This window comes from Nyctereutes procyonoides, unplaced genomic scaffold, assembly GCF_905146905.1.
Source record: "Nyctereutes procyonoides isolate TBG_1078 unplaced genomic scaffold, NYPRO_anot_genome, whole genome shotgun sequence".
Classification (NCBI taxonomy): Eukaryota; Metazoa; Chordata; class Mammalia; order Carnivora; family Canidae; genus Nyctereutes; species Nyctereutes procyonoides.
In genome coordinates, this window is record NW_026575044.1 from 25,973,272 (window position 1) to 25,997,711 (window position 24,440).

The window sequence follows — 24,440 nt, forward strand, 5'->3', positions numbered from 1 at the left end:
GTCCCAGAGCATAAGGATAAAATGAAAGCCTTTAATTACCCCAGTGTGAGTAGCTGAAAGGAAATCAATCATGTTACCTCACTGTTAATAGTTCTATATAATTTACACAAAGATAGTCCTTTGCATATTTTTCTCATATAGCATTTGTTGCTATTGACATTACTGTATAGTCACCAAATGAACCATAGTTTTTAAATTCTGCAATTTAAAATTGGTTTCTGTTGAATTGCGCTGTTTTGCAAAAAGGCTTCCGTGTAGTAACTGTGTGTTTCTTAGGTGTCATGCTGGATTGCTTCTTGGAGAAAAGTGAGAGGTAGGAACAGAGAGTTACTAAGGACATAATAACCACTTGGGCATGAAAAACACGACAGTATATTATGGCTATTAGCTCATTCATTTAGAGATGGAAGCTCCTCTTACATTGCTCAAAGGTTCTGTAAACACAGAAGTAAGGGATCAGAAACCATAGTTCAGAGAAGATTGATTTTGGATAGTATTCTTCAGCTACCTTTGGTACATACCAGCTCTGGAAAGCAATGGTGATTTTGGTACTACTTTGAACCTCCAGTGACCATAAGAATATGCAAAAACTATTTGCTAAAGATAGTAATAATGATATTATAATAAAATGTTCCCCAAACTTCAGTTACATTATAGTAGGACATGTAAGACTTGTAAATTAAGGGGATCCCTGGGTGGCTCAGTGGTTTAGCACCTGCCTTCGGCCCGGGGTGTGATCCTGGAGTCCCAGGATCGAGTCCCTCTTCGGGCTCCCTGCATGGAGCCTGCTTCTCCCTCTCCCTGTGTCTCTGCCTCTCTCTCTCTCTCTGTGTGTCTCTCATGAATAAATAAATAAAATCTTTTTTTTTTTAAAAAAAGACTTGTAAATTAATTAACACAACATGCACAACCTGAGCATAGAAGGGATCTTGTCTGTTTGGTCCCCAAACTAGACAGTATTAGAATCACCTGGGAGCTTTCTGTTGTGTTTTTACCTTGATTCAGCTCTATATTTTAAATTTTAACTGTAGAATCAGCTTGCTCTACAAAATAGTTTATATTTCACTAGATACTGCATTTTATTATTTTCCCTGCAGCCCTTTAAGAATGGGTGTTATCACTCTTTACTTTTTGCCAATATGAAGAATGAGAAGTGATAGTAGATTGTTTTGAGTAAGAAGTTCATCATATAAGAATGCAGGAATAGACCATCCCATGCAAAACAAACGGCAAGCACAAACAGACTGGAATGAAATAAGCTTAGCATATTTGAGGTATTCATGGACCACAGCAGGTAGGGTCTTGTAAATTGGGGTAGAGCGGAAATTTGTGTTTAGGTATGATTTGAAGCCATCAGAGGGTCTTAAGCAGAGGACAAACATGATTCTGCACATGATTTAAAATCATGTTACTCTGATGAAGAAATAAGAACATAGATTAGTAGGCATCTGCAATCATCTAGGTGGATGGCAGTGGTTTGAATTAGATGGAAGCAATGAATATGGAAGGAAGATGACATAAAGGATACTTTTATAAATAGTCAATAATGAACTGGATATTAAGGGTGAAGGAAGGAAATAAGTAAAAATACAGTTTTTGACTTGAGTAATAAGATACAAATATATTTGAAATGGGTAAAAGAAGGGTATACATTTGGGCTTTCCAAATATCTTTTTGTGACATATTAGTGGTATTTTGTAGGAAACAGTGGTAATCACATGTTCATTCTGCTTTCTTAGACCATAAGTCCTCTTATAATTAATAATCATTTCCAGAATTAATGTCTAGCTCATTGGCATATAATATGATGAATTCCTTTTTATTTTTAAAGATTTACTTATTTATTAGAGAGACAGAACATGTGCACAGGTGGTGGGGTCAGAGAGAAAATCTTAAGCAGACTCTGCCTGCCCTGAGCATGGAGTTGGTCACAGGGTTTGATCTCATGATCCCGTGATCGTGATCTGAACTGAAACCAAAAGTCAGACGCTTAACCAACTATGCCACTCAGGCACCTCAAATTCTATTTTTTAAAAAAATTAAATGCAATTTATTCATCTTTAGCTTCCTGGTACCTCCACAGTTTTCCACAAATCCTCAATCAATAAATGTTTAGCAGTCTACATGAACCTTTACTGCCCTGAGATGTGAATAAATTAAGGTAGAAGAATTGAGGTTATCTATCTATCTATCTATCTATCTATCTATCTATCTATGTACATACATGGGTATATATGTATATTTTAAATAAAATCCACCTATCTTCTGCTTCAGTTTTCTTGTACCAATGGTTGTTCCACTCTTTCTAGACCAAAGATAATTTATCTTGGAAGGAAGAAATAGGCAGTGTTTCATTCTCTTTGCCATGTGTTAATATAACACAGGTTCTAAACAGTAAACCTACGCTTGGTTTGCCCTTAATCCTTCAAAAAAAATTAGACAAGCTACTTTAGTCATGCATGGCATATTTTAAAATTTTAAACTTATTTATTAGAACTTAGTGTATTTGATAGACTGTCCTTTGAAATTATCTTATACCTACCCTGAACTGTTATCTTCCTATTTCTGTACCACAATTAAAAAAAATCTTTTAATTCTTCAATTATGTTCATACAATCAGAATTATACTTTAGGTAGTTTCCTAGCTCTTTGGACTCTTACCTTTTTGGGTCTCAGATCAGAAAATCACACTTCTTTCTCTGCCTTATCTTAAGTTTTGTTTATGCATTTAATTACGACAGATTTTTCATCTGTCATGAACTAGGCTGAACATGACAACTCTACTGGTTGCCTTCATCTCCTTTTAGGATATGAAGTGCTAACAAAAAGCAGTCAAGAATTTTTAAGAGTGGAATAAGATTTCCAGTTTTCCTTTCTCTCTGATTTTATCCAAATGCTCTACATATAGTAATAACAGGTGAGAATGCTTTCTTTCTTAAGTTTGACAACCACTCCATGTTTTCTTAGGAAAGACTGGGGAAACCAAAGCTTTGCAAGGTTAAATAATTTACCGAAGTTCATACAACTAGTAAGTGGCAGAGCTAGAGATATGAAATCATTGTACTACACTGCCTTGTAATGGTCCTGGATTATAAAATTCTATACTTGTGTATGTTTTCCTGCTATATATGACCACTTCGACGTCCTAAGAGACTTTACTTTTCAAAAGAGGCAGTATAAACTCAATACAGATCTTCCTCAACTAATGATGGGGTTATGTCTTGATAAACCCATCATAAGTTGAAACTATCATAAGTCAAAAATGCATTTAATACACCTTATCACAGCTTAGCCTAGAATATTATAGTAGCCTAGAGTAGGGCCAAATTATCTAACACAAATCCTATTCTATAATAAAGTCTTGAATATCTCATGTAATTTATTGATTACTGTACTGAAAGTCAAAAACAGAATAGTTGTATGGACACAAAATGATTGTTAAGTGTATCAGTTATTATCCTCTTGATTGCATGGTTGACTGGGAGCTGTAGCTTGCTGCCCTTGCCCAGTATCATGAGGGAAGATTGTAGGGTATATCACTAGCCTGGAAAAAGATCCAAAATCAAAATTCAAAGTACATTTTTTACTTAATTCATATAGCTTTAACCCCATAGTAAAGTAAAAACAATCCTAAGCTGAATTTTATATTTCTAAAATCAGTTGAACATGCAGTGCCACCAAACATCTTTTGGGTTTTCCTGGTCAGCTTTCTTTACCACTCTTAAGCTCTTCATAGCAGTATTTTCAAGCCTCTTTTACTCTTCAGACCTTCATTTCCACCCTCATACAGCCCTGTACCTTCCTCACCACCTCTATCACACTTAAGTAGATCATCTAACCTCTTGCTTCACATGGAAAATTGAAAATACCACACGGGAACACCTTCAACTACCTGATAATAAACCCGTGCATCATTTTATAAGGAAAGAAATAAGCAAATAAAAACCAAAACACCTGCCATTACTATGCTTGTGGAGGGCATTTTGGTAAGTGTCACTGGGATTCAGTGCAACTAAATTCTGTTTATAATCCCATTTTATTGCTAAAGTAGTACAGCTACTGTTAGATCACACTAAGTGGATTTTGATTAGTACATTGTAAAATCACAGTATTATTTTAAAAAACTATGCTTTCTCTGATTCATTTGCATAGTACTCTACCTTTATACTTTCCTGTTTTTGAAAAACAAAATTTTTATTTTGGGATAATTTTAGATTTCCAGGAAAGTTGCAAACATATTACAGAGACCTTCCCCAAACCCTTCACCAAGCTTCCCCTAAAGTTAACATTTTACAACAGCATGATATATTTGTCAAAACTAACAACACATTAATTACTATTAATTAAACTCTAGACTACTAGGATTTCATCTGTTTTTTTTGTTTTTTTAAAAAAATATTTATTTATTCATGAGAAACAGAAAGAGAGAGAGAGAGAGAGAGAGGCAGAGACACAGGCAGAGGGAGAAGCAGGCTCCATGCAGGGAGCCCAACGTGGGACTCGATCTGGGGTCTCCAGGATCAGGCCCTGGGCTGAAGGCAGGCGCTAAACCACTGAGCCACCCGGGCTGCCCAAGATTTCATCTGTTTGTATACTTATGCCTTTGCTTTTGTTATACCAGGATATGTTCCAGGGTATCACACTGCATTTAGTCACTATGTCTTCTTAGTTTCCTCATGTCTGTGACAGTTGCTCAGTCTTTTTTCTTTCGTGATTATACCTGACCAGTTTGAAGACTGGTTAGGTATTTTGTACAATGTTCATTTCCCCATGATTCCCCAGTACAATATCATAGTGTTTGGGAAGAATACTGTGGTGGTAAAGTTCCCTCCTTATCACATCATATGATAGCAACTTGATAATCATTGGCAGTGTTAAACTTGGTTGATTGATTAACGTACTGCTCACCATATTTCTCCACTATAAAGCAGGATTTTCCTTTTCCATATCCTATTCCTTGGATGTGAGTTACTAAGTCTAGCTCACACTCAAGTGGAGTGGATGTTAAGGTCTACCTCCCGGAGGGAGAAATATTTACTTGGAATTTTTCTGAAGGAAGATTTTTCTCTTTTCTTCTATTTGTTTATTTATTCAATCATTTATTTATATCAATTTGGACTCATTTGTACTTATTTTATACTTCAGGTTATAATGGATTACACTATTTGTTTTGTTGCTCAAATTGTTGTAGCTTTGGCCATTGGAAGCTCTTTTGGGTTCACTTCTTTGTCCCTTTCATATGCCTTTATTCTTTTGATTTTTGAGCATTTCCTTGCTTTCTGGATCCAGGCTCATCTCTCTTTTTCTTTTTTGTCATCTGTCTAATTAGCCATTTCTCTCAGGAGTCCTGGTTTCTTTTATTGGAGAATGGTATTTAGAAACTACGATCTGTGTGCTGCATGCTATGGACTGTATTATGAACCCTATTCATATGTTAAAGCTCTAACTCCCAATTGTGATGGTATCGTATTTGGAGATGGGGCCTTTAGGAGGTAATTATGTTTAGATGAGTCATGAGAGTGAGGCCGTAATGTTGGGAATAGTCTACTTAGGAGACACCAGAGAGCTTGCTGGTTCTCTGTCTCCACCATGTAAGGACCCAGTAAGAAGGTGGCCATCTACAAGCCAACAGAGCCTTCAACATAAGCTGAATATGCTGGCACTCTGATTTTACACTTCCAGGCTTCAGAACTGTGAGAAAATAAATTTCTGTTGTTTAAGCCTTCTAGTTTTTGACATTTGGTTATGGTAGCCTGAGCAGAATAAGACAACAGAAAAACATGAATATATACTAATGTCTCCAACTCTAAGCTACTACCATAGCATTCATTCTAGCCATATATTATTTTTTCACTTGACAGACTGTAGGTATCTGCTATTAGTAGCTGTGATGGTATTAGTAGCTGTCATATATCTTCCTGGAATAGAAATTTACTCTGTATATGGATTTTCCTTCTGTGTGCACAATGCTTCTACCCATGGACCTACAGAATGCCTTACCCACTGCCATGGTATTTTACACAGCATTGCCTCTGATCAAGGAACTTACTTGCTATGAAGTACTGCAATAGGACCATACTAATGGAATCCATTCATATCTGCAATCATTGATAGTACAGCAAAATAGCCTTTATTCTTTATTTTTATTTTTTTTGTGAAATAACCTTTAAAAGCTCAGCAGTAGTGCCAGCTAGGAAGGAATACCTTGTAGGGTTCAGGAAAGGTCCTCCAGGATGCTCTAAATCCACTCTGAATCAGTGCCCAATATATGGTACTATTTCTCCATAGCTAGGCTTCATAAATCCAAAAAAGAAAGGTTGGAGATGGGATTGGCTCTACTCACTATTTCCTTGAGTGACCTATTAGCAAATTTTTGCTTCCATTCCCCAGGATCTTAGAATTTGTTGGCTTAGGAGTCATTCCAAAGGAGGAATCTTTCTACCAGGAGATTTAACAGTGATTCCACTGAACTGGACGTTTACATGCCATGTTGTTACTTTGGGCTCTTTATGGTTCTAAATCAACAACCAAATAAGAAGGTAACTATATATACTAGGTTATTGATCTGAGAGGGAAATGGGTTGCTACTATGCAATGGAGATAAGGAAGAGGGTGTCAGGAATGTAAGAAATCCCTTAGGGTATCTCTTAGTATTGTGTCCTCTGATTAAAGTCAATGGGAAGCTCCGACGATACATTTCAGTCATGATGCTAAAGGCCTGCCCTCTCAGAAATGAAGTCTTGGGTCACCTTACTGGACAAAGATCCATGACCAGCTGAAACGTTTCCTGACGGCAAAAGGAATACGGAGTAGGTACCAGAAAAAAAGTAGTTATAAATACCAGGTATAGCCATGTAGTCAGGTGCAGAGATGAAGACTACTATTTCTTCCTTACTTTGTTAGAGTATGTTTGTATATGTATATTAACTAAATTTGTTTTCTTTCCTCTCATCCTTTATTATCTAACATAAGATGCATTTATAATACTTTATGTTACATCACAGCATTAAAACTATAGGATATCAAGAACAATGATCATCACCCAAAGACTTCACTTCCTCCTCTGGGGATGGGTTCGTATGTTCGTATGTTTTCAGCTCTTTTTTTTTTTTTTTTTATGATAGTCACAGAGAGAGAGAGAGAGGCAGAGACACAGGCAGAGGGAGAAGCAGGCTCTATGCACCGGGAGCCCGATGTGGGATTCGATCCTGGGTCTCCAGGATCACGCCCTGGGCCAAAGGCAGGCGCCAAACCGCTGCGCCACCCAGGGATCCCTGTTTTCAGCTCTTTGTGAGATAACTATCACGTTAGATGGAAGTATGCCTCGCTTATCTTTATTTGGAGATTAAGTATGGTTTAAGGAGACATGTATGGGTGCCAAGCTGACGCCAGGTGCACTGTGATGGTCTTTTTTTTTTTTTAAGATTTTATTTATTTATTCATGAGAGATACACACAGGGAGGCAGAGACATAGGCAGAGGGAGAACAGGCTCCATGCAGGGAGCCTGATGTGGGACTCCATCCCAGGACCCTGGGATCAGCTCTGGGCTGAAGGCAGATGCTCAACCACTGAGCCACCCAGGTGTCCTTTGATGGTCTTTTTTAATGTGTCAACCTGGCCAGGCTACATTACCCAGTTAACCAGTCAAACACTAATCCAGGGATTGCTGTGAAGGTATTTCACAGATTGCTTAAAATCCATAATATCTTAGGGAATTTGGATGGGCCTGATTCAATTTCTTGAAAAGTCTTAGAGGCAGAGCTGAGGCTACCCTGAAAAAGAAGAAATCCCTTCTGTGGACAGCAGCTTCTGCCTGTACCTGAGTTTCAACCTGATCTTCCTGACAGCCTGCCTTATGGACTTCACACTTGCTTAGCATAAGCCTATTCCTTGCAGTACATCTCATAATACATATCTCCTACTGATTCTATTCTCTGGTTGACCCTAACTAATGCAGTCCTTCACCATGTCACATGATATAACAAAGAAAGATTCTCTTTCCAACAAATAGCCCAGGGCTCAGATTCAAGGTTAAACGATTAAAGCTGGCACACACTGTTTACCAAAGGAGAAAATGCCAAATAGCAAAAGCAACACAGAAATCAATCCTTTTCACCACAGGAGCAATGTGAAAAACAAATGAGTTGAGTTTAATATGAAATTTTCTCTGTAGGATTATCAAAAATTAGCACTGTTTCATATGTAATAGCCAGTCCTTCTGAGACAGGCAACTACCTGTAACAAACCATGGGCTAATCAAGATCACAACCATATCCTCAGACGCTTTATGATCAAAATGTATGCTCAGAAACACAGTCATTGTTTCTTTTCATCTTATCTTCAAACAAAGCTCTAGTTACTCTATCTACCCAGGAAGTCCCTACATACATACTTCTACAAATAAAAGAATGAACTTCTTTGTAAAACCTTTGTGTTTTTTTGTGATTATCCTTCGTGTATTCCATTGTCTTGAAACCAAAAAATCAATTTTTAAACTATATCCAGGAAGTCAGAAAAGGCATTTGAAGCTATTGCTAATTAAAAATAAAAATTGTTTATGGCAATGAAAAATTGTATATCCTTTCAGAGATAACTTTTAGGACTCCTGAAAACAAAAATAAAAAATTGACCTAACTTTGCTGCCACCACCCTTTTATAGGCATATAAAAATCTTATATGACAATATGGCATTTTTGGAAAATGTTTTTGGCTAGCATCCATTTTGTCTTACTCCTTCTTGCCCCTGCAAAATAATTGTATGTACAAATACTTTAGTTGTATAAATGTATATAGAAATGCTTACAAATTCCTTTCAAATAAAAATCTTACATACTTGCAGAAAGAAAAAAGGAATCAAGACTTGTACATATCAATGAAGTCCAGAAACAGTCCTTTGGATACTACCAAAGATTTGATATGACACCTAAATCTGCAGTTGTAGGCCTTACATTGGTCTCTATTTATTGGGGCTTGTAAAACAGATGTTAACAAATAAATGATACTTTTTAACCAGCTGAACCTCAGAGACTAGTGTTTTTCTCTATCTCCTGGGAAGCAATGTTCACTATGTAAGGTGCCACCCTTGTTCCAAATTGGGACAAAAAACCTTATGTTTCAGATTGGAAACAGGATAGGTAGTCACTGTCTAAATAGAAATCAAACTGCTCTTATTCCAAATAAATCTGGGAATGAGGTTATCAAAGTAAGCTGACTCAAGTGGCAATGAAACTTCCAATTCCCCAATCCCACTAATGTTGTCTGGGAAGAAAATTACTTTTACAAAGATTTGTGTGTTTGTTAAAGTGAAGGCTAAAAACCACCACAACTCTATTTGTGTAAAGCATATAAAATGTAACTGATTACACAATTTATTATCCAGTTCCTTGTATTTAACCAGTGGTAGCAGCAGTATTCTTTAGCCAATTACTCTAATTTCTGTAGATGATGCTCTCTACCCCCTGTCCCATATACATATAAATCAGACCCTAGGAAAATGATATGTAGCCAAATAATCTAATAGCCTGAAAAATCTATGAATTGCCATCTTAGAAAATATTTTTCCCACAAACCCACTACATACTAAGATGACAAATATAATTAAAAAATTATCCAGAGTCAGAACATGTAGATTTTACATGAAGAAGCTAATTCTAAGGATATGCCATATCACATAAAAGGGGACAGTGGCTTGTCTTTTCCTATTTAAGTGCCATCAATATGCAAAGTAACAGAGCATGTGTAGACAATAGCTTGAGAAAACCTTAAGTAGCCTTATGTTTTAGTCTATTCGTCATCATTTAAAAACCAGTGTTTGTGGGGGTGTTAGTTGAGTGTCTGACTCTGGACTTCGGCTTAGGTCATGATCTCAAGACCATGGTATCAAGCGCTGTGTCAGGCTCTATGCTCAGCTTGGAGTCTGCTTGTCCCTCTCCCTCTGGTCCTCCCACTGCCCTCTCTCTCTGAAATACATACATACATACACACATACATTCATATATACATACATAAAATCTTTTAAAAAAGAAAACAGTGTTTGTGGCAAGGGTAGAGAAGGAAGTTGCTGCAGTATGGAATGTAAGAAGAAACTTTGCTCCGAAAACTATACAAGATCAAGCTCAGGCATGGACAGAAGAGGCACCAGACTGGTGAAGTCCTGCCATCTCCTTTATTGCTTAAAATGAAGAAAACAGAAAAGTTGGTTTCATAAATTATATTTATCACCAATTTATCTTTTTAAAATTGTTGGTTTTATACAGCTTTTAAAAATCAAATTATCATTCACCAGGATATAAGTCTCATAAATAGGATTTGAGTATTTGCTACTACTTGTCTTAGTATTATATCTATCATGAATATAGAATAGGATGTCATCTGGGAGAATTAAGTTTAAAAAAGCAATTACCAACTTGAGGAAGGGGTATGTGGGCAGAAAAATCTTGAGGAAGAAGGCTGGTATGGTCTGTGAGCATGCAAAGCTTTGTAACATTTCTTTTGTTCTTAGTTCTATTTATTTTCAATATGGAACAATATTAAAAATAGAGAAAAAATTTAAAGTTATAGTGAGATAAATTTATATACCATAAATTTACCCATTTACAGTAATTCTCAGCAACTTTAAGGTTGTACACCACATACTAATTTTAGAATAATTCTAACATCTCCAAAAGAAAGCTCATGCTCATTTGCAGGTGCTCCTTATTCTCCACTCCCTGCACTAGGTGATCAGGAATTTATATCCTTTAACTATAGACTTGCCATTTTTGGACATTTCATATAAATGGAAGATATAATTCACAATCCTTCATGAGGCCTTTTTTCAGTTAGCTTGTTTTCTAAGTTCATCCACATTGTAGAATGTATTAGTACTTTGTTCCTTTTCATCATCAAATATTCCATTGTATGGATATATGATATTTTGTTTATCCATTCATCAGTTGCTAGACATTTGGGTTATTTCCACTTTTTGGCTGTTACGAATAATACTCCTGTGAGCCTTCACATAGAAGTCTTTGTGTAGATGAATGTTACCGAGGAGTGGAATTGCTGGGTCATATGGTAATTCTATGTTTACGTGATGATTTTTGTATTTATCAAAAAGGTAAATGATTAAAAGAATGAAATGTGAAACTAGAAGAAAGTAAAAGGAAACAGATTTTGTTTTTCTTTTTTTTATGGCTCAAAAGAATTTGAGAAATGATAGGAAGATCACTATCTAATCCCTGAAAATTTCTCTATTACTGAAGCTATGTGACATTCAATTAAAAGCAAACATTTTTTTCTCATTTTACTTTAGTTATGCTTTATAATGGGATGTCTTTGAGCCCAATTTTACAATTTTATAGATGATTTCTAGCATGTCTAAGATAGACAGCAGAGATCCCCATGCATGTTAATCAGTCACGTTGTTAAAGAATTCTGAAATACTAGAGAAATGTTCTCTTTTTACATGAACAATTCTTTAGGCCAAAAGGTTGTGAGTTAAAAAGAGGAAAGAGGGGTGCCTGGGTGGCTCAGTCAGTTGTGTGTCTTGACTCTTGGTTCTGGCTCAGGTCATGATCTTGGTGTGTGAGATGGAGACCCGTGTCAGGCTCCCTACTCAGCAGGGAGTCTGCTTGGGATTCTCTCTCCCCCTTTGCCCCTCCTCTCACTCTCTCTCTAAAAATAAATAAAAATCTTTAAAAAAAAGGAAATAAGTGATATTAGAAGGTAGGGGTAGATGATTAGAAGGGATGTTTTTGTGCCAATTATCATAGATAACTGAAAATAATTATAAAATGATATTGCCAAATTGGACACCAAAGTGATTCCAGGAATTTTAATTTCTTTTTTTTTAAAAAGATTTATTCATTTATTTGACAGAGAGAGAGAGAGAGAGAGAGAGAGAACAGCAGGAGTTAACTGAGGGAGAGGGAGAAGCAGGCTCCCCACTGAGCAGGCAGCCAGATGTGGGGCTTGACCCCAGAACCCTGAGATCATGACCTGGGCTGAAGGCGCTTAACTGACTGAGTACCCAGGGGCCCACAATTCCTAACAGTAGTGTATTAGAGTATCTGTTTTCCCACACTCTCTTTAACTCTTGATATTATTAACTCCTTCAATTCTGCCTATTTATTACTTTAAAAATTGTTACCTTTTTATTTTCATTGCTTTTTAAAAAATTTTGTTATTTAAACTCAATTAACATATTATGTATTATTATTTCTTCCTGATGTGCCCCTCTCCCACTTTCGTGAAGTTTCCTCACAGCATGGCCCCCAAGCGCCAGTCCTCGCTCGCACCTCAAACGAAGAAACCGAGGCTGCCTCCGGCCCCCAAGCCGGAGGAGACGTCGATCTCTCAGCACTTGCCGAAGGGAGAAAAAGAACAGCAAGAGGCAATTGAACATATTGATGAAGTACAAAATGAAATAGACAGACTTAATGAACAAGCCAGTGAGGAGATTTTGAAAGTAGAACAAATATAACAAACTCCACCAACCATTTTTTCAGAAGAGGTCGGAATTGATTGCCAAAATCCCCAATTTTTGGGTAACAACATTAGTCAACCATCCACAAGAGTCTGCACTGCTTGGGGAGGAGGATGAAGAGGCGCTGCATTATTTGACAAGAGTCCAAGTGATAGAATTTGAAGATATTAAATCAGGTTACAGAATAGATTTTTATTTTGATGAAAACCCTTACTTCGAAAATAAAATTCTCTCCAAAGAATTTCATCTGAATGAGAGTGATGATCCATCGTCAAAGTCCACTGAAATAAAAAAATGGAAATCTGGAAAGGATTTGACGAAACGTTCAAGTCAAACACAGAATAAAGCCAGCAGGAAGAGACAGCACGAGGAACCAGAGAGCTTCTTCACCTGGTTTACTGACCATTCTGATGCAGGTGTAGATGAGTTAGGAGAGGTCATCAAAGATGATATTTGGCCAAATCCATTACAGTACTACTTGGTTCCTGATATGGATGATGAAGAAGAAGGATTGGAAGATATTGATGAAGAAGGAGATGAAGATGAAGGTGAAGAAGATGAAGATGATGATGAGGGGGAGGAAGGAGAGGAGAAAGAAGGAGAAGATGACTAATGGAACACTGATGGATTCCAACCTTCCTTTTTTAATTTTCTCCAGTCCCTGGGAGCAAGTTGCATCTTCCCCCCCTCCCCCTCTTGTGCTCATTCGCCCTGTTTTTTGAAGTCTCTTTTCTCTCCCTTTATACCATTGTTCTCAACTTATTTTGGGGGGAAATACTTTGAGCAGAATACAGCGGGAAAATAATCTCTACCCCTTTCTGTTCCAAATTCATTTTTATTCCTTCCTGTCTCAACAAAAACTTTATGGAATCAACACCACCGTGCTCTGTGGGAAAAAAGAAAAACCTTCTGCTCCCTTAGCTCTGCTGGAAGCTGGAGGGTGCTAGGCCCCTGTGTAGTAGTGCATAGAATTCTAGCTTTTTTCCTCCTTTCTCTGTATATTGGGCTCAGAGATTACACTGTGTCTCTATGTGAATATGGATAGTTAGCATTTACCAACATGTACCTGTCTACTTTCTCTTGTTTAAAAAAAGAAAAAAAACTTAAAAAATGGGGTTATAGAAGGTCAGCAAAGGGTGGGTTTGAGATGTTTGGGTGGGTTAAGTGGCCATTTTGACAACATGGCTTCTCCTCTGGCATGTTTAATTGCGATGTTTAACGGACATCCTTGCAGTTTAAGATGACACTTTTAAAATAAAACTCTCCTAATGATGACTTGAGTCCTGCCACTCGATGGGAGAATCAGCAGAACCTGTAGGATCTTATTTGGAATTGACATTCTCTATTGTAATTTTGTTCCTGTTTATTTTTAAATTTTCTTTTTGTTTCACTGGAAAGGAAAGATGCTCAGTTTTAAACGTTAAAAGTGTACAAGTTGCTTTGTTACAATAAAACTAAGTGTGTACACACACAAAAAAAATTTCAGAAGTAGAGTTCAGTGATTCATCAATTATGTATAATACCCAATGCTCATTACATCATGTGCCTTCCTTAATGCCCATCACCCAGTTACTCTACCCCCTACTCTCTTCCCCTCCAGCAACTCTGAGTTTGTCTCCTATGATTAAGAGTCTCTTATGGTTTGTTTCCCTCTTTGATTTTGTCTTATTTTATTTTTCCATCCCTTCCTCTATGTTCCTCTGTTTTGTTTCTTAAATTCCACATGAGTGAAATCTTATAATTGTCTTTCTCTGATTGACTTATTTTGCTTAGTGTAATACTTTCTAGTTCTCTTCACATCATTGCAAATGGCAAGATTTCATTTTTCTGGATGGCTGAGTAATATTCCATTCTAATATATATATATATATATATATATTATTTATTGCATATATACAAGCATATATAATGGAATATATACATTCCATTCCATTCTCACTTCGTTTTATATATATATATATATATATTATATATATATATATATATATATATATATATATATCACTTCTTTATCCATTCATCTGTCAATGGTATGTGGGCTCTTTCCATAGTTTGGCTATTGTAGACATTGCTGGGATTTGTATTTTTGGGATAAATACCTAGTAGTGCAATTGCTGGGTCACAGGGTAGCTTCTATTTTCAACTTCTTGAGGAACCTCTATACTGTCTTCCAGAGTGGTTGTACCAGCTTGCATTCCCACCAGCAGTGTAAGAGGGTTCCCCTTTCTCCATATCCTCGCCAACATTTGTCATTTCCTGACTTGTTAATTTTAGCCATTCTGACTGGTGTGGGGTGGTATGTTACTGAGGTTTTGATTGGTGTCTTCCTGATGCCAATGATGTTAAGCATTTTTCATGTGTCTACTGGCCATTTGTATGCATGTCTTCCTTAGAGAAATGTCTGTTCACGTCTTCTGCCCATTTCTTAACTGGATTATTTGTTCTTTGGGTGTTGAATTTGATAAGTTCTTTATAGATTTTGGATATTAACCCTTTATCTGATATGTCATTTGCAAATATCTTCTCTCATTCTGTAGCTTGTCTTTTGGTTTTGTACATTGTTTCCTTTGTTGTGCAAAAGTTTTTATCTTGATGAAGTCACAATATCTCATTTTTGCCTTTGTTCCCCTTGCCTTTGGAGACATGTCTAGCCGGAAGTTGTTGCGGTCAAGGTCAAAGAGCTTGCTGCCTGTGTTCTCTTCTAGGATTTTGATGGATTCTTGTATCACATTTGGTCTTTCATCTGTTTTCATTGCTTTAAAATTTTATTTTCCCAAGATTAGTTGTAAGGTTTTATATATGTGTTGGCTGTTTGGGTTACTCTTCTGAGAGTTGCTTCTTAGGATAGTTTACCTTATTAATTTGAAGGAATTTTTATAATATGGATATAACAGTTCTTAATCATCCCTTTTTAGGACTTATTATACCTTCCCCTGAGATTATTCCAAATATCTTTCCTCCTCCCAAATACTGTCCATACTGCCACCTTTCTTAGTAAATTAGCTCACTTCGTTCTTTACTGAGAAGATTGAGATTTTAAAACCTCCACTGTACCAATATCTTATGAGCACATACTATATGCCGAATATATAATCTTTATAACATTTAGAAGATATGTTATGACACATATATAACAAGACAGTTGTATCTTTGCCTTCAGGAAGCTTAGAGTTGGGAAGTGGTATATTAGACTTCAGAATATGGAAGCAGGGAACAACGAGAGACACATGATTTACATAGGTGATTAGGACAGTATCCTTTCAAGGAGGTAGTATTTAAACTCTCATCTAAAAGAGTCAACACAAGGAAGAACAGGATTAAGAGCACTAAAAACAGCTATAGGTATGATACAGCAAGTACCAGAAACTGAAAGAAGACCAAGGCCAATGTAGTTGGAACACATGATTCAAGGAAAAAAAAACATAAAGGGCCCTAATGGTCATGGTAAGAAGTTTAAATTTTAAGTAAGAGCCATTAAATGTTTCCGAAGGAGAACAGAGTGGTATGAAATGGGGTAAGCAGAAGCCAGATCATGTAGAATACTCTAAGACAGAATAATCTAAGATTTCAGATTTCATTCTACATTATTGAGGAGTCTTTGAAGAATTTTAGGCCAGGGTAGACTGCTATTTTTGAATGATCTTTCAATCTGCTGTGGAAAATGAATTTTATGGGGGTACAACTCTCTACAGAAGCCCAGGTTTGAACTAAAACTTCCATTTTAGAAGTAGAATAGAAATAAAAGAATATGCTTATAGATTGCTTGCAAGGGGAGAGAGAAGAAAGAAGAGAAGTGAAAGGCAGGTTTTGACTGACTAGCTAGTATTTATTGAAATGAAGACTGGGATGGGGTGTATATGGAGTGGGGGTTACAGAAGGGAAATAAGATTTCTGTTTTAGCTTTGTATCTGTGAAATGTCTAGCAGAGAGTTCAATGGACATCTTGTATAGACAAGATCCATGTGATGTATGTGGTGTAATGATTATGGGGAAAGGTCAGTCCTGTAGAAATAAATTTGGGAGTCATCAGCATATAGATAATATTTAAAGCCAAGTGCCTAGATAAGGTTATATAGGGACAATGTGTAGAAAAAAGGAAGAAGGGGTGGGTAGAGGTACAAGCAGAGAAAGAGAAGCCTGTAACAAATAAGTGAGAAGTTGACCAGTGACAAAAATTGATCTTCCTACCTTTTTTAGGACTGGGCTCCATCAATTATTCATTTCCTGCAATCTTTTCCTTCACCAGTCACTTCTCAGGATTACTGACATTTTAGGTCCTTCCTCTCTCCAAAATCATACTCTCCCAACCAAATTTCTGCTTTTCCTCTTTTGTTTCCATGACACAGCACCAGCCTGCTTCTTTGACAACTTTTTAGATTGCCACTCTTGTTTTTTTAGACTCCCGCATCTAGGCATTTTCTAAGGTACTGTTTTCATCTCTGAATTTTTTCTCAGAAATTAATACCCATCTGTTAATACCATTGTTTTCTCAGAAATTAACACCCATTGGCAACACCAGTCTAGATGACTCCCAAATCGAAACCTCTAATTTCAATTTCTCTTGGAGATTTAGATTCAAATTTCTACATATATACTAGGTACCTTGGCTTGGAAATAAACCTGTTTAATAATTAGATAATCATGTTAGAGATGGAAGAAACTCAATAAAAAATCTAGTTGAACTCTCTCATTTATAGGCAAGGAGACTGAGGAACATAGTATTATCTTTAAAGTCACATGGCTAATTTTTGGAAAGACTAAAACCTGGTATTCTTGACCCTCATTTCAATGGTCTTTAAAATAAAATTAATCATCTTTATCACAAAATCAGTTCTTTTTCCTAATTTTTTTATTCTTCCAATCACACAGGTCTAAAACCTTTGCCCTGATATTTAAATCCATTCATAACCTAACCTAATTTATGATTTTAATCTTTAGTTTCATTTTCCCTTATACTTCTGGTAAAACTAAAGAATACTTCCTGCTGTGTCCTTCACATACTATGTGATTTTCTTCCTTTACTCAGATTCCACATGGCTTCACCCCCATGAAACACACATACACACAGACTCACTCCTAGATACCTCTAAACCATCAAATTCTATCCTATCTTTTAGGGCTTATTTCAGATATTACAACTTCCAAAAACCTTTTCTTCATTTCTTTGTATTTCATATATTATCCAATAGATGATAAATATTGGGATACTTGCCTTACTCTACTATTAGAGTACTTGATGGTAGGGGATTCTGTATATTTCCTGTAGTACTTGGCGAGCCAGTTTTTTAAAAATAATAATAAATGTTTAATAAAAATTTTTGTTGCTCAGTATTATATAAAATACAAAAATGGTCAGATTTTTTGAAATCTGTAGGATTATAGAACTAATGTTAATTTATAAAGGTCATCTGTGTACAGACAACAAACAGATATCAAACTAACTAAGAAACAAACCAGAAAACCTGTAAGTAATCAGAGTTCTTGTGATTTTTTTAGGTTATTATCATCTTTCATGTGATAATTATCTTCCAATGGTTTGGCTCAGCTGTGCTCTACTATTTGCTCTTATTTGTCATTAAGGCCTCGCATATTATTTATTTTCATTCTATAGCATTTATGCAGGAAGGCAGCAATGTAAGCTCCCTTGCCTGTGATTCTTCCCACAGATAATAGAAAATAAATTGCAATTAGATTTTGGTAATTGTATATAATTAACTCAAAATGAGCTGTTAATTATAAAAAATATGTTTTTCACTTCCTCATTATCTCATTTATTTTAGTTCCAAATTCTTAATGCCTCACTTGAGTAAGTTTAATATTTTAAATACACATTTTTAATGCTAAGATAATTTAAATTTCCAAATAAACAAAATTTAGCTTAAAGTTAAATTTTATCTAGAGAGTTCTACAGGCAAAATCAAAGCCTGCAAGGTAGAAAGAAGGTCATTTCCCATAAAAATTTTTGATTAAATTTTCTGAAATCAACAGACATTTTTATTTAAATCATTCTGCAAAGGCTGCTCAAATTATATTATTCTCCCTTGACCCATCTCTACCTCTTTTTGGGGTTAGTGGAGACAATATCATTTTCCTAGCCAACTGAATCAAGAGGACAGATGAGTTTATTGCCTTTACTTCTTTGAATCTCACATTAGATTAAATAATTTAAGTGCTATGGAGTAAAAATTCTTGGCTTTCCAAAGATTGTCAGATTTTGGAAGCAGTTGCCAGAGTTTATTCAAACTCTTAACAATGTAGATTAACATCTTAAAAGGTCTATGTTATGATAAAAGGCATATTAGGAAATACTCTTTTGGAAGCAGTGTATAGTCTTATTATTTTCATCATAATTGGAATGTAGGACATGCATGCCCAGATGCACCTAAACTTTTTCTTCTTTTTTAAAGATTTTATTTATTTTTTCATGAGAGACACACAGAGAGAGGCAGAGACATAGGCTGAGGGAGAAACATGCTCCCTGTGGGGAGCTCCATGCGGGACTCAATCCTGGAACTTGATCCTGGGACTCCGGGACCATGCCCTGAGCCGGAGGCAGACACTCAACCACTGAGCCACCCAGGTGTCCTGCACCTAAACTTTTAAACCACCTCCATGTCAGATTGGAGTGCTAGTTTGTAAAGCGTTCTCTATGCTTACCTGAACAGGAGGGATGAAAACTCATAAATGCAAGCTGGACTATGAAATGCTACAACCTTTTGGAACAGAAAATTGGCATGGACTTTTTAATTTGTAACTATAATTTATATCAAAATATTTGTATGGAAAAATAGCCTTTGACAATCATTTTGGGGAATTTATTCTAAAAAAAATACAATTACTAGAATGTAAGAATATAAGTACAGTCATGCTTGTTATAGCCTTGTGCATGTAGTAAAGAACTTGAGGGACGCCCGGGTGGCTCAATAGTTGAGCGTCTGTCTTTGGCTCAGGGCATGATCTCAGCGTTCTGGGATTGAGTCCCACATCGGGCTCCCTGTGAGGAGTCTGCTTCTCCCTCTGCCTATGTCTCTGTCTCTCATGAATAAATAAATACAATCTTTAAAAAAAGAACTTGACACAACTTAAATGTCCAACAAAAGAAGTGCTAGATAAGTCACAGTATATACAAAAACAGTCTAATATGCTTTTATAAAAAAACAAGTTAGTATTTGTATTAGTTTTCTATTGCTGCTATAATGAGTTATCACAAATTAAGTGGCGTCAACAACACAAACCTATTATTCTACAGTTGTGTAGGTCAGAAGTCTGACAAAGGCTTCACTGGGCTAACAGTGAGATGTGGTCAGGACTAGTTCCTTTCCGGAAGCTCTAGGAGAGGATGTTTCCTTGTTCATTTGGATTGTTGGCAGAATTCAGTCCCTGGTAGTCAGAGGACTACCCATTTCCTTGCTGGCTGTCAGCTGAGGACTGTCTTAAGCTTCTAGAAGCTACTTGCTTTCCTTGGCTTATGACCTCCTTCCTCCATTTTCAAAGCTAGCAATGACAGGTTAAGTCACTTTCATTCTTGGAATTTTTGCTCCTCCTTCCCTCTCATCTCTCAGACCCAGCAAGAAAAGGTTCTTCACTTTTTAGGACTTGTAATTAGACTGAGCCCACCCAGATAATCCAGGATAATCTCCTTGTCTCAAAATCTGTTCTCTTGGGCATACCTGTAAAGTCCTTTTGCCATGTAAGGTAACATATAGAGAAGTTCCAGTGATTAGAGCACAGACATCTTTGGAGAGCAATTATTCTACCTACCACAGTTCTATATCTAAAAATCTGATAGATGGCTATTAAGTACCGTTAAGTGTGGGGGGGGGGAATAAACAAGTAATGTATTCAGTTTTTTCTCAAATATTTCTGGATGTTGTATATATACGTAAAAATAAAGGTTTATTTCTTTAATAAAGGATACACATCAGTGTGCTAACACATATCATTGGGGGGCGCCTGGGTGGCTCAGTTAGTTAAGTGCCTTTGGATCAGGTCATGATCTCAGGGTTCTGGCATTGAGCCTCGTGTCAGCTACTGCTCAGTGGGGAGACTGCAGCTCCCTCTCCTTCTATCTCCCTCTCCCCACTTCGCTCATGCTCTCTCAAATAAATAAGCTAAAATCCTAAAAAAAAAAAAAAAAAAAAGACTATTCCATCCCTAAACAGAGAATATACATTCTTTTCAAGTATGTATGGAACATTCTCCAGAATAGATTACATTACTCCATAAAACAAGTCTCAATATATTAAAAAAAACCTGAAATCATATCTCGCATCTTTTTTGACCACAACAACATGAAACTAGAAATCAGTCATAAGCAAAAATAAAAAAGAACACAAATACATGGAGGAAAAATAACATGCTACTAAACAGTGAATGGGTGAACCAGGAAATCAAAGAGGAAATCAAAAATACATGAGGACAAATGAAAATGAAAGCACAGCAGCCCAAAATCTTTGGGATATAGCTAAAGCTGCTCTAAGAGGGAAGATTAAATACAGGCCAATCTCAAGAAACAACTCACATAACTGAACCTTACATCTAAAGGAGCTAGAAAAATAAGATCAAACAAAACCCAAAGCCAGTAGAAGGAAGGAAATGGTAAAGATTATAACAGAAATAAATGAAATAGAGACTAAAGAAACAACAGACCAGATGAATGAAACTAGGAGCTGTGAGTAAAATCAGAAATGAAGGAAGAGAAAATAACAACCCAAATCACAGAAATACAAAGGATTTATAAAAGCATATAATGAAAAAACTATATGCTAACAAACTGGACATCTAGAAGAAATAGATACATTCCTAGAAACATATAACCTTTCAAAACTGAATCAGAACTAGAAAAGTTGAGCAGAGTAATTACTAGCAATGAAATTGAGTCAGTAATCAAAAAACTCCAAACAAACAAAAGTCCAGGACCAAATGGCTTCACAGATGAATTCTACCAAACATTTAAAGAAAAGTTAATATTTGTTCTTCTCAAACCATTCCAAGAAACAGAAGAGGAAGGAAAGCTTCCATATTCATGGGCCAGCATTACCCTGATACCCAAACCAGATAAAGATGCTCTAAGAAACCAAAAAACCCAAAAAAACAAAAAACAAAAAACCCCCAAGCCCCCCCCAAACCCAAAAACTAAAGCCAAAGGTCAATATAGGTCAATATAGATAAATATAGATGGAAAAATCCTCAACAAAATATTAGTAAACCAAATCCAACATTACATTAAAAAATCATTTACCACTATAAAGCAGGCTTTATTCCAGGATGTAAGAATGATTCAAAGTCACAAGTCAACCAATGTGATATATCATTAACAAAAGAAAGAAAACCATATAAGCATTCCATTATCCAAAATGTATAAATTCATATGTATAAATATATATAAATCCATATATATAATATAATATATAAAAATCTAATTAACCCATATATAATATACAGATATATTTAAAAATCCATATATAATACATAATATATATAAATCCACATATAATGTATAAATCCAAAATATATTATCATTATCCAAAATATATAAAGAACTTACAGAAATTGATGCCAAAAATCTGAATAATCTGATTAAAACTTGGATAAACTTGAATAGACATTTTTTCAAAGAAGACATACATATGGCCAACAGATACATGAAAAGATGTTCAACAACACTAATCAGGGAAATGGAAATCAAAACCAATGTGATATCACCTCACACCTGTCAGAATGGCTCAAATAAAAAATATAAGAAATAACATGTACTGGCTAAGACACAGAGAAAAAGGACCCCATGCACCATCAGTGGGAATGAAAATTGGTGGAGCCACTGTAAAAAAAGCATGGAGTTTCTTCAAAGTATTAAAATTAGAATTACCAAATAATTCAGTAATTCCACTATTGGGCATTTACCCCAAGAAAATAAAAACACCTATTCAAAAAGACACATGTACTCCTGTGTTTATTGCAGCATTATTTACAATAGCCAAGATAAGGAAGCAATCTTGTCCATTTATAGATGAATGGATAAAGATGTGGTACACATTATATAATGGAGTATTACTCAGCCATAAAAAGAATGAAATCTTGCCATTGCAACAACATGGATGGATCTAGAGAGTGTTATGCTAAGTGATCTAAGTCCATCAGAGAAAGAGAAATACCATGTGATTTCACTCATATGTGGAATTTAAGAAACAAAACAAATGAAAAGGAAAAATAAGGAGATAAGCACCAAAACAGACTCTTAACTATAGAGAACAAAGACAGGGTTACCAGAGGGGAGGTGGCTGTGTATGTGAGTAGGTGAAATAGGTGAAGGGGATTAAGAATACACTTATCTTGACAAACACGGACTAGTGTATAGAATTGTTGAGTCATTATATTGTACATCTGAAACTAATACAATACTGTATGTTAACTGTATTAGAATTAAAACAACAAAAAAAGATGTGTTGGGATGCCTGGGTGGCTCAGCAGTTGAGTGCCTACCTTTGGCCCAGAGCGTGATCCCTGAGTCCCAGGATTGAGTCCCACATCAGACTCCCTTCATGGAGGTGCTTCTCCCTCTGCCTTTCTCTCTGTGTGTCTCTCATGAATAAATAAATAAAATCTTAAAAAAACCCAAAAAGACGTGGTACATACATACACACACACTTTTTTTTTTTTAGTTTTAGCAAAGTTTTATTTCAACGTTTCTTTTCTGCTCATAAATGATTCTGAAAAAGCCCATACGCCAGAGGCAAACCCACCCTTGTCTAAAGGCAACATCAAAGTCACTGAGAATGCTGCTCAGACAAAACCTTCCCCGTACTGGGGTGCAGGCAGCATGACCTGTGGGTTTGGGACAGAGGAATAAATAAACATCATCTCAGCTCTACCATCAGCACTGGCAGCCCAGGACCCCGAGGCGGTCCATCAGACTGCCCGGCTGACAGCGCAGAACTCCCAAAGCCACCCGGATGCTTAGATGTACTGGGGAGATGCTGAGGCTTTAGGAGGGCCAAGGTGCCCCCCAGAAGAGCCCTCGGCCAGCCCCCTCCTCCTACTCCACACACACACACACACACACACACACACACAGGAATATTACTTAGCCATAAAAAAGAATGAGATCTTACCATTTGCAACAACATAAATTAACCTAGATGGTATTATATAATGCTAAATGAAATAAGTAAGACAGAGAAAGACAAATACCATTATGATTTCACTCATATGTGAAATTTAAGGAATAAACCAAAGAAAAAAGAGACTAACAAAAAACAGACTCTTAAATATACAGAAAAAGCTAATGGTTACCAGAGGGGAGGTGGGTAGGGGGATGGGTGAAACAGATCAAGAGGATCAAGAGTATGCTTATACTGATGAGCACTGAGTGATGTACAAAATTGTTGAATTATTATACTGTACACCTGAAACAAATATAACACTGTATGTTAATTACACTTGAATTTTAAAAAATGGAATATGAAACAAGATATATATTATATATCATAAAGAACTAAGATCTAGAAGTTATGTAATAAAGTTTTCTTTAGATGATGAGATTATAGGTATGTGCTAATTTCTTCTTTTGGCTTATCAGCATTTTATATATTTTTTTCTACCATAAGCAAGCAAGTAAATATATAAGCAGGATTCCAGAGGGCTTCAGAATGGCTATCTTAAAAAAACAAAAAAGAGAGAAGAAAGAAGGGAATATTGAAACAAAAGAATGCAATGAAGATATGATAGAATAACTAATGTGCCTAAATATATTCTGAGAATTAAACTTTTTGGGTGAGTTTGGGAATGATAAGACATGAGAATGTAAGTTGCAGAAGGTCAGAAATTATTGTTTTGTGCACTGCTATATCCCCCAAAGTTTAGAATGTGTCTAACACCTGGTGGGAAACTTTGTAGATATTTGAATGAATTAACAAATGAATGAGTACACAGAAAATTAAATAAGGCATTTCTAAGCTCTAGAGAAAACAATTA

The 24,440-nt window shown here is 36.1% G+C and overlaps 1 protein-coding gene and 1 pseudogene across 6 annotated transcripts in view; one reads left to right on the forward strand and one right to left on the reverse strand.

Annotated features, from left to right (window-relative positions):
- The window catches only part of KIAA1328 (KIAA1328 ortholog), a 360,132-nt gene that overhangs the window by 97,725 nt on the left and 237,967 nt on the right, over positions 1-24,440 (reverse strand). The gene's annotated exons all lie outside the window — the stretch shown is intronic.
- Positions 12,249-13,080, forward strand: LOC129508892 (protein SET-like; annotated as a pseudogene).